General features: G+C 47.6%; 1 non-coding gene across 1 annotated transcript; it reads right to left on the bottom strand.

Annotated features, from left to right (window-relative positions):
- Positions 1-4,859: 4,859 nt before the first annotated feature.
- LOC125339154 lies at positions 4,860-4,988 on the bottom strand. The gene has a single exon (XR_007208442.1). It is a non-coding gene; the product is annotated as a small nucleolar RNA SNORA40 (small nucleolar RNA).
- Between the last annotated feature and the right edge of the window lie 3,833 nt (positions 4,989-8,821).

Raw genomic sequence — 8,821 nt, 5'->3', positions numbered from 1 at the left:
GGCTAGAATGAAAAAGTCCTGGGCTATGACTTCATGTGAGGATGGGGAATCCAACCCAGGCTTGGGCACTGAGTGTACATGAAGGGAGAAGAATGTGAAGCAGAGGATGAGCAAATTGCCAAGGCGACACAATAGCCTGGCCTAACAGTTGGAGTTTTCCCAAGTTACTGGTGCCCACTAGCCTGGGGTAGCTTGTCTCAGGGGTGTGAGTTTTATTCAGTGCACGTCTCCAGTAGGTCCAGAGCATAAAGCATTAATTCACCTTGAGTGAGTGTGTAAATTGCTCTTTTTTCTTTCTTTCCTTTCCCTCCCTCCTTCCTCCCTCCCTCCCTCCCTCCCTCCCTCCCTCCCTTTCCTTTCCTTTCCTCCCTCCCTCCCTCCCTCCCTTCCTCCCTTCTTTCCTTTCTTTTTCTTTCTCTTGCTTGCTTGCTTTCTTGTGTGTGAGAGAGACAGACAGATTGCTGGGGCTTGAACTCAGGGCCTGGTGTGCTGTCTCTTAGCTCTTTCACTCAAGGTTGGTGTTCTACTTGAGCCATGCCTCAAGAATGAAAGTTGGGGGTGCTTTTGCTTAGCTTTCTGTGTGACTCTGGCTCTGATTGTTGGTGGAAAAGTCAGGACAGGAGCCAAGATACAAAGGTTACAGAGAAGCAAGTCCACACTCAGTGCAAACTTAGAGCATTTTCTTCCTTAACCTGGCCCTACCTGGCTCTTTTTTGTGTGTGTCTGTACTGAGGCTTGAACTCAGGGCCTCAGGCTCTCACTTGGCTCTTTTGTTTTCTCCTCAAGGCCAGACCTCTACTACTTGAGCCACAGCTCCTCCACTTCTCCAACTTTTAATTGGTTCATTGGAGATAATAGTCTCACAGATTTTCCTGCCCAGGCTGGTTTTGAACCTGCACCCTCTAAATCTCAGCCTCCTGAGTAGATAGAATAACAGGCATGAGTCATACTAGTGCCCAATTTCTGACAGGCTTTAGAGACCCCCCCCAAACTGCCTATTGCCACTTGTAACCAACTTTCTAAGGACGCACGGACACGCAAACAGAATAGGGAAGTCTGGTGTGGGAAAAGGCTGGTGAGAAGGGGGATAGGGTTGCTGAGACCTGGCTATAATTCCTAGAGCTCACATTTCTGTGCACACCTTCAAGCCAATAGGCAGCTCTGGCTCTTGCATCAGCCCCTCTTACTACTGGAGAGCCTGTCCACCAAGCTGAAATCTGTGATCAATTAGACATTTCCAAGGACATTAACATGGGCTTTTCTACTTAGTATAGGATACAGCAACTACGGATGTACCCTGCACTAAACTCAAGACTGGAAAAGAACAGAGACTAACTCTGTAGACACTTCCAGAATTGGGGATGTGTGTCCCGGCTTGGGGAAGAGGGTACTGGGGGAGGGCAACTATGACAGCATCCAGTTACTTTCCTTGCTTGGCCAAAGGTACAAGGGGGCTTTGTTCTATTCAAGACCACCATATCCCCCAGCTTTAAGTTAAATCTCCTCGTTTTGGACTAAAAAAAAAAAAAAAAAAGGCACAGCTGCAGAAGAGGGAGGGGGGATTGGAGACAGCCAGCCCAGACATCTCCCCCTGGTCAGCAAGCAACATTTTTCTGAAAAGCACCTCCCTTCTCTGTACTTTGAAGCTAGGGAGGAATTTGACCAATCAGAGCAGCGCATTCCTAGCTCTGTGATTGGTTAAGACTTAGACCCAGGGCCTAGATCAGACCAATGACAAGCCTCAGGAGTTGCTAGGCTAACTTGGAAGTGGGCCTGGAGCCATGAGGCCATCTTGCCACATAATTTGACCTGCTGGGAAGGGAAGTTCTTCCTGGAGAGCAAAGCCAGTGGAGCTGCTAGGCGGGCCTCTGATGTGCTGAACCTTTGTGAGCCAATCCGGCTCAAGATGGGAATCCTAGGAACGTTCTGGATGCTGGAACCAATTAATTGTTTGCACGGATTTATAGGCAGTTGGGGTGAAGTTTCTTATTACTGACAACCAAGAGTCAGTTTCAGCTACTAAGCAAAGGGTAGTGTCCCATTATTCAGCCAGCCACAGATGCCACGCTCATTACCCAGACCCGTGTGTGTATGTGCGCACGCGTGCCACTGGTCGTGGGACTTGAACTCAGAACCGAAGTGCTGTTCCTTAGCTATATTTTGCTCAAGGCTGGTGCTCTACCACTAGAGCCACACCTCCATTTCAGACTTGTTTTTGCTGATTAATTGGAGATAAGAGTCTCCTGGACTTTCTTGCCTTAGGGCTGGCTTCCAACTGTGATCCTTGGGTCCTGGTAGCTGGGATTATAGGCATGCGCCACAAACCTGAGACTCTTCAATACATGCCCTGGAATGCAACTGACTAGCATGCAGGATCTAGGGAAGAGAACAGATATGAGTTTCCCTGCTCCCCCCAAATCCCTGCCTCCCTGACAGCACCCCTTAGTCACCATTTGGTCCACTGGGATTCACTAATGAAGCAGCCGGATAACTTCAAGGGTGCTTCCTTTCCTAAGGTCCAGCATCAGTGGATCCTGCCTCCCCATCCCCCCAGGAGCTCCAAGGAGTCTCAACTTGTGAACAATTTGGACCCCCCACCCCTCCATATTCACCCCACCCCACCCCAAACACCACTGGACAGAAGTGAATTCTTGTACACACAAGGGCAACAATTTGGCAAAGTGACAGCCACATTTGTGTGCTGCCACTGCAGGCAGGCTAGCAGGAGGGTGTTGCCCTTGGCACTGCACTGAGAAAGCTTCCTGCATGTACTTTCCTTTTAACTCTTTTTTTTTTTTTTTTGGTGCCAATACTTGGAACTTGAACTCAGAGCCTGGGTGATATCTCTGAACTTTTTCTTCTGCTCAGGGCTGGCATTCTACCACTTGAGCCATACCTCCACCTCTGGGCTTTTGGTGGTTCCTTGAAGATAAGGGTCTCATGGACTTCCCTGCCCAGCTTGGCTTCACCTGATGATCTTTAGATCTCAGTCTCCTGAGCAGCTAAGAATACAGCATGAGCCACCACGTGCCTGCTTTTTCTTTTCTTTCTCACATCTTTACTCCTGTAGGGGTCAATGTGGCCCTGTGCTTGTCAGAGCTGACTCAGCCTGCTAGGTTGGATCCTGAATGAGGGAGTGTCTGGATTTGAAAAAACTAGGAGGAGGAGGACAGAAGGAGAGGGAAAAGGGAGAGGTGGCGAGGGTGGCATTGGGGATGGGATGGGCAGGAAACATTCCCCTGGGCCCAGCCAAGTTGCTGGCAAACCAGATCTGCTTGGTAAATAAACCGATGGATGCAAAGGTAAAAGCAGCAAAGAGCTTTTGCAGCTGTACAGGCAACGGGGAGCACGCACCCATTTCAGGCCCCACTCTTCTGCTGCCTTTGAGGACGCAAAGGAAATCTTCACCAGGTGCAGTGGCTCACACCTGTCATCCCAGCTACTCAGGAGGCTGAGATCTGAGGATTGATCATGGTTCAAAGCCATCCTGGGCAGAAAAATCTGAGAGACTTTTGTCTCCAATGAGCCACAAAAAGTGAGTTGAGAGTCTCAGTTAAAAGGGGACGAGTTCCTAGCTGTGCCAAAGGAAGACATCTATGGAGGTCCAGAGCAATGGCAGCCCACTGAAAAATGGCGAAGGGACTCGGGAAAGGGCATGGCTCAGCGATACAAGGCTTGCCCAAGAGGTGCAAGGCCCTGGCTTCCATCACCAGTACCGCAAAAAAAGAAATAAAATCCTACCAAAAGCCAAGTGTGGTAGAGCACACGTATAATCCTAGCTACTCAGGAGGCTGAGATCTGAGGAGCTCAGTTCAAAGCTAGCACAAACTGGAAAGTCCCAGGAGATTCTCATCTCCACACAAAGCCAGAAATGGAGGTATGGTAGAGTACCAGCCTTGAGTGGAAAAGCTAAGGAACAGTATCTAGGAACTGAGTTCAAGCCCTAATACTGGCACACATACACAGAATTGTGTCTGAAATCCTAACCTCGGGGCTGGGGATATGGCCTAGTGGCAAGAGTGCCTGCCTCATATACATGAGGCCCTGGGTTCGATTCCCCAGCACTACATATACAGAAAATGGCCAGAAGTGGTGCTGTGGCTCAAGTGGCAGAGTGCTATCCTTGAGCAAAAAGAAGCCAGGGACAGTGCTCAGGCCCTGAGTCCAAGCCCCAGGACTGGCCAAAAAAAAAAAGTTTATCTGAAATCCTAACCTCACCAAGTAGTGGAGGAAGGAGGTGAGGCCTTCATTTGGATATAAAATGGCCCCTGGAGCTCCTGGGGTGAAGGACTGGACCCTGGCTCTGGTGCTGAGAGGAGAAGTGACTAGATTAAGAGGACTCTGACCTCATATGTGGGAGAAGCCATTGATGGCTTCAGTGATTTTTTTTTGTAATGGTACTGGGGTTTGAACTCAGGGCCTCATGCTCTCTCAGGCTTGCTTGCTGAGTTGATACTCTGCCACGTGAGCCACACCTCCAGTCTGGCTTTTTGATGACTCAGTGGAATTAAGAGTCTCATGGATTTTCTTGCTTGAGCCAGTTTCCAATTCTATCCTCCAGGTCTCAGATTTCTGAGTAGTTGGGATTACAGATGTAAGACACCAGTGCCTGGTTTTGGGTTTGTTGACTGACTGATTGACAGATTCATTCATTCATTGAATTTGTGCCCATACTGAGGCTTGAACTTGAGGCTTCACATTCCAGCTTAGCTTTTTCACTCAAGGCTGGCATTTTACCCCTGGAGTCACACCTTCATTTCCAGGTTTTTTGTTTTTTAGGTTGTTTTTTGAGCTTTTACATCAACTTTATTCATAGAGCCAACCTCTGTGAGTTAATAAACCCCCACTGGGCCAGTAATCATATTCCTTCTTACATGTACCAAAATCTCATATTCAACAATGAGTTCTGGGTTGCAAAGGTGGATTTACTATGTGTATCTGTCTGTAAGGCTTTGTTACAAAACTAAACAAAGACACAAATAAGTGCTCCAAGAAAGGTTTTCTCTCCTCTTTTCTTTTCTTTTCTTTCTTCCCTTCCCTATTCCTTCCCCTCCCTCCCTTCTTCCCTCCCTTCCTTCCTTCTTTCATCTGTCGGTTGTGAGGCTTGAACTCTTGAGCCTGGGCTCTGTTAAGTGAGCTCTTCAGCTCAAGGTTAGCAGTCTATCCCTTGAGCCACAGAGCCACTTCCTGTTTTGTTTTGTCTTTTTTTTTTTTTTTTTTTTTGCCAATCCTGGGGCTTGAACTCTGGGCCTGAGCACTGTCCCTGGCTTCTTTTTGCTCAAGGCTAGCACTCTACCACTTGAGTCACAGCACCACTTCTGGCTTTTTCTATATATGTGGCGCTAATCGAACCCGGGGTTTCATGCATGATAGGCAAGCACTTTACCATTAGGCCATATTCCCAGCCCCTTGTTTTGTCTTTTTAATGATTTAATTTTTAATTTTATTATCAATAAATAATTGTACAAAGGGATTTCTGTTCAACATGTCAATTCAATTGCTGACTTTTTGTTGGTTAATCGAAGATAAGAGTTTCATGGACTTTCCTTCTCTGGCTGGCTTTGAACTGGGATCCTCAGATCACAGCCTCCCTGAGTATCTGAGATTACAGGCACAAGCTGCTAGGACCAAAGTTCTCTTCTTTCCCTAATTGTAATATTTTCCTCCCACTTCACACAGGGTTGGCTAAGTAACACTGAACTCTGTTTCCTTTTGTACTTTCTTTTATTTTTGGTCAGTTGTGGGGCTTGAACTTAGGGCCTGAGCACTGTCCCTGGCTTCTTTTTGCTCAAGGCTAGCACTCTACCACTTGAGCCACAGCGCCACTTCTGGCCTTTTCTGTGTATGTGGTGCTGAGGAATCGAATCCAGGGCTTCATGCATGCTAGGCAAGCACTCTACCAGTAGGCCATATTCCTAGCCCTTCCAGGTTTGTTTTCTTTTTAAGTCTGTTTTCTATATGCATAGATAGTCAGCAAGCACAAGATACATGGTGAGTTCTAGTCCATCCCTATGCTGTTAACACAAAAGCAAGATGGCCTCCAGTTAAACCATGTACATTCTTTCATTCAGGAGATTTCTGACACAGGTCAAGGGCCATCCCTGCTGTAGACATGAAAAACACAAACGGTTTCAGGTGCCACAGCCAGGCTCCAGCTGGGCTCCAGTGGCTCCTACCTGTAACCCTCGCTACTTAGAAGGCTGAGAGTTGGAGGATCACAGTTCACAGTTCAAAGCCAGCGCAGGCAGGAAAATCTGTGACTCATCTCCAATGAACCAGTACAAGGTTGAAAGTGGAGCTGTGGCTCAAGTGGTAGAGTGCTAACCTAGAGTAAGAAAGCTCAGGGACAGCGTTTAGGCCCTGAGTTCAAGTCCAGACAGAAAGACAGGAACAGACAAAGACACACAACCAGAGATAGAGGCTGACAGAGACAGCCAGAAAGACAGAGACAGATAGAGATAAAGACAGGGAGAGACAGGCAGAGTCACAGACAGAGACAGATAGACAGCCAGAGACAGCAAGGGGGGGGAGAGAGAGAGAGAAAGAGAGAGAGCGACAGAGACAGAGTCTAGACAAAGACAGACAGATAGACAGAGAGAGACAGAAAGATAGAGACCGACAGACAGCAAGGGGAGAGAGAGAGAGAAAGGCAGAGACAGACAGACAGGGTCTAACAAAGACAGCCAGAGAGAGACAAAAAGATAGAGACAATCAGAGACAGAGACAGCGAGGGAGAGAGAGAGATATAGAGGCAGAGACAGACAGACAGAGTCTAGACAAAGACAGACAGAGAGAGACAGAAAGATAGAGTCAGACAGAGACAGAGACAGCAAGGGAGAGAGAGAGAGAGAGGCAGAGACAGACAGAGTCTAGACAAAGACCGACAGACACAGCCAGCCAGAGAGAGACAGAAAGATAGAGACAGACAGAGACAGAGTCAGAGACAGACAGACAGAGACAAAGATAGAGACAGTCAGAAATAGAATCAGAGACAGATAGAGACAGGGACAAAGACAGACAGACAGACAAACATAGAGACAGAGACAGACAGAGACAGAGACAGAGAGCTTTTGAGAGTGTCTGGGCAAAGAGATAGGGAGACAGAGGCAGGTAGGTCCGTCACCAGATGAATTCTTTCACAAGAGGCCACGTTTGACCTGTGACCCAAGGCATGGGGAAAATCCAGCCAGAAGAACTACAAGCAAGTATTTACGGCCCAGTGGGTCGTATGTGCAAAGGCCCAGCAGCAGAAATGGCTTTAGTGTCTGTGGGAGCACAGTGACTGGGGGAGCACGGGGGACGCAGGCGGGGCAGCTGTGCAGGGCGTTTGCACGCTCATCATCCCCTGAAAGTTGCAGAGGGTTTTTTAAGCAGTGTGGTGACTCACTTGGTTTCCAGGTGTGAAAGGTCACTGCTGCTAGGGGTGTGCACTGAGGGATTCTGGGAGGCAGCCAGGTACTGCTGGCTTAACTACTCAGAGCCTGAAATCTGGAGGATGGCGGCTCCAAGCCAGTCCAGGCAGAAAAATATGTGATTCTTATCTCCAATGAACCAGCTAAAAGGGGGGGGTGTGTGGCACAAGTGGTAGAGCACCAGCCTTCTGTGGAAAAGCTAAGGGACAACCAACCTTCAGACCCTGCATTCAAACCCTGGTACCAGTTCAAAAAATAATAAACTATGGGCTGGGAATATGGCCTAGTGGTAAAGTGCCTGCCTCACATACATGAAGCCCTGGGTTCGATTCCTCAGCACCACATATATAGAAAAAGCTGGAAGTGGCACTGTGGCTCAAGTGGTAGAGTGCTAGCCTTGAGCAAAAAGAAGCCAGGGATAGTGCTCAGGCCCCGAGTTCAAGCCCCAGGACTGGCACAAACAAAGAACAACAAAAAATAATAAACTAAAGTAGAAACTTGGAGGCCAGGACCCCAAGTTCTTCAGCACACTCCACGATATCTTGTGGTTTAGAAGACAGATAACTCTGGGCCTTGGAGCCCTCTTGTCTCTTGCTGTTTCCTTTCTGAGATGGTGAATCTATTAATCTAATTTATTTGTTTACTTATTCACTTACTTATTTTTGTGTGTGTGCCGGTCCTGGGGCCTGAACTCAGGGCCTGGGAGCTGTCCCAGAGCTTTTTTGTTCAAGGCTAGTGATCTTCCACTTGAGCCACAGCTCTACTTTAGGTTTGCAGGTGGTTAATTGAAGATGAGAGTCTCACAAACTTTTCTGCTTAGCCTGGCTTTGAACCACTATCCTCAGATCTCAGCCTCCTGAGTAGCTAAGATTATAGGCATTAGCCACTGGAGCCTGGCAAGAAATACTTTTTTGGGACTTGGTCATGGGGCTTGTGTGCTGTCCCTGAGATTTTTGCTCAAGGCTAGCACTCTACCACTTTGAGCCACAACTCCACTTCCAGTTTTTGAGTGGCGGGAGATAAGAGTATCATGGGGACTTCCCTGCCCAGGCTGGCTTCGAACTGCTATCCTCAGATCTTGGCCTCCAGAGTAGCTAGGATTGCAGGCATGAGTCACTGGCAGCCAGCTTGTTAAGTAAGAAAGTTTCTTTTTTCAAAATTTCGTTAGCAAATATTAATTGTAGAGTGTAGAGGGTGGGGTTTTACTCTGTGATTTCCACACATTTATTTGCTATACATTGATCACATTTGCATCCTGTATTACACTATTTATTTATGCATTTGTTTATTTTTGCAGAGCTGAGGACTGAACTCAGGGCCTTGCACTTGCCAGGCAAGTATTCTTTCACTAAGCTAAATCCTCAGTCGCTACAATTTTTTAATTTCCCCCTTCTTTAACCCTTTTCTGT

The sequence above is a fragment of the Perognathus longimembris genome, chromosome 20 (genome assembly GCF_023159225.1).
Source record: "Perognathus longimembris pacificus isolate PPM17 chromosome 20, ASM2315922v1, whole genome shotgun sequence".
Taxonomy (NCBI): domain Eukaryota; kingdom Metazoa; phylum Chordata; class Mammalia; order Rodentia; family Heteromyidae; genus Perognathus; species Perognathus longimembris.
Note: the sequence above shows the minus strand (reverse complement) of the source record. Positions and strands in the feature narration are given on the sequence as shown.